The 2601-nt window shown below is 45.3% G+C and overlaps 1 long non-coding RNA gene across 1 annotated transcript; it reads right to left on the reverse strand.

The window, feature by feature from the left end:
• Positions 1–374: 374 nt before the first annotated feature.
• On the reverse strand, positions 375–2364 carry LOC116551814. The gene is made up of 3 exons (XR_004269076.1): positions 1878–2364; positions 1079–1155; positions 375–533 (listed from the first exon to the last, which is right to left on the reverse strand). It is a non-coding gene; the product is annotated as an uncharacterized LOC116551814 (long non-coding RNA).
• Positions 2365–2601: the final 237 nt, after the last annotated feature.

Consider the following 2601-nt stretch of genomic DNA (forward strand, 5'->3'; position numbering starts at 1 on the left):
TCTCACACATAGAAGCATGTCCAGCTTCATTGGCACAGTATTGCATGCAGACGCACAGATGACATTTAGCCAAACACACACACACACACACACACACACACACACACACACACACACACTTTCTCTTTCTCTCTCCCTTTCTCCCCATATGCAAACTACTACAACCCACTGGTTCTCTGGTCATTTCAGAGGCAGCCTCTGCTTACTGTGAAACCTGGCACACAGAAGAATACTCCACAGGCTGAAGGACCCCTCCAGGAGTCAGATGCCCACCTCTCTGGCTGAGGTGTGTTTTGTAACTGACTGAACAAATTTGTTATGTGCTTTGGTAATTTGGTTTGCTTGTTGTTGTTGTTGTTGTTGTTACTCATGCCTTACAAAGTGGATAGCAAGGTGCCAGAAAATAGAAGCTGTCATGTAATTCACCCTCTTGAGAACAATTTCTCTGGCCAAATCTTCACAAATCAGAGTGAGATGCCATGGAGATGCTGGTCCTCCCTCTTGGATTATCAGGCAAAGAGAAGCAAAATTTCCTGAGCAGAAGTGAAAAAGGGGGCAAGGTTATCTCTTCTTCTAATAAATCTGTATGCTTTTGTCTCTCCTTAGTCCACACTGACATTGTTTCTGTACCTTCCAGCTCCCTGGCCTTTTTTTTCTCTTCCCTCCTTTGTAATTAGATCATTTTTGATAGTTTGATAAATTAGTGATTATCGTTTATTTCCCTCAGTTTATTTACCATTATTTCGTTTTATCAAACAACGTATTTTCAAGATAGATAGAAAGTATCTCATTGTGGCCACTTTCCTGGGAGACACAGGGAAACAAAACACTTTGCCTAGGACCACATAGGGCAGTGGCTATGATGGGTTTGAGTCCAACACCTCCAGACCCTGCCTAGCAACTTGCTTCTGGGATGATGACCACAGGTCCCTCTAATTCATCCAGCCCAAATTCTATCCTCTGAGCCCTGTGTCTTCTTACCCAGAGAACATAAGACTGACCCCAACTCTCATTCACCACCTTCCTGGGAAGCGGTACTCCTAGACGCTGAGGTTAGATCTTATGGGGCTGTCCTCACCTGTCAGTAGAAGGGATGGTTAGGGCTCTACATGGGGTAGCAGTGACCCTATTGTTGATTGCCACAATGCCAGACATCTGAAAAAAAATGTCAAAGTTCCACATTAGATTAGTGTTCCTCAGTTCCTCTCTCTTCCCACCTGATTTCCCCATCATAAGCACATGCTGTTATTTTATACTCTTATCCCACCATGATATCTAGCTATCCTCCAAGCACAGATATATAGCTATAGATACATAGATCTAGATGATATAGATGTAGATATATACAAGGAATCCCTTTCCCATCCCTGGATCATCCAACCGTCTTTCTCCTACCACTCAAACATTACCTAAATTTCTACTTCTTCCACCAGCTTTTCCAGACATCTTTTTTTCCTCTCGACTACACAAAGCACTAATTCCTGCCACAAAGATCTCATGGAAATGTTTGCACCTCATCCTTCCATGGCTGATCAATGCTTACAGTTCAGTCGTGCTTTGCCTGCAATGGGGCACGTGCTGGAGCTCTACCTGCCCCTCCAAGTCCAACCTTCTCCGTCCTGCTGAGTCTCAGGAGGCCAACCCCTAGGGACCCTATCAAAAGATGTCCCTTGCCTTACAGTTTTCATTTGGATTTGGCCAGTGGGAGGTGCTATCTGGAAGTCAGAGAGAACGAAGAAAGGGGAAGCTGGGAATTGATTCCCTCATTCCCTCCCTGCTGCATTGGTCCAGGTTGTCTGGGATCCTTACAGCTCCTGGCATATGGTCCTGTCTGTAGAGCTACTGTATTAGTTTCCTGTGGCTGCTGTATAACTTACAGCAAACTTCGTGGGTGAAAAACAACAGCAATATGTTCTCTCATCATTCTAGGAGGACAGAAGTCTGGAATCAAGGTGTTGGCAAGGCCATGCTCCCTCTGGAGGCTCTGGAATCGGTAGGATTTGTTCTCTGCCTCTTCCAGCTGTTGGTGACTGCCAGCACTCCTTGACTTGTGGCCTCATCACATCAATCTCTGTCTCTGCAGTCACATTGCCTCCTCCTCTTATCTGTGTCTTCTCTTCTATCTGTCTAAAATCCCTCTCTTTCGTTTAAAAAGACATTTGTCATTAGATGTAGGGCCCACTTGGATAAACCAGAGTAATGTCATCTCAAGATCCTTAACTTAATGAGATCTGAAAAGATCCCCTTTCCAAATAAGGTCACATTCGTGGGTTCCTGGGATTGTGGGATAGGCATGTCTTGGGGAAGGCATCACTCTTCAGCCCATCGCAGCTTCCCTCTCTGGGAAAGAGAGGTCCTAACAGCTGTAGGCTGGGTCCAACAGTTCCAGGCATCCCTTACAGACTGGATAGTGGCCAGCAAAAGAGATTAGCCTTCTTAAGGACTGAGAAGACTTCTAGCCTCCTTCCATCATATTTGCCAGGATCACATCACATGCTTGTGCCTAAACCAATCACTGTCAAGGAGAGGATTGGCTTATACCCATCAGTCATGGAAGGAAGAGTAGACACCAACTATGTTGACGGGCTCTGGTGATAACAG

The sequence above is a fragment of the Sapajus apella genome, unplaced genomic scaffold, assembly GCF_009761245.1.
Source record: "Sapajus apella isolate SASKATOON/1434 unplaced genomic scaffold, GSC_monkey_1.0 scaffold10, whole genome shotgun sequence".
Classification (NCBI taxonomy): Eukaryota; Metazoa; Chordata; class Mammalia; order Primates; family Cebidae; genus Sapajus; species Sapajus apella.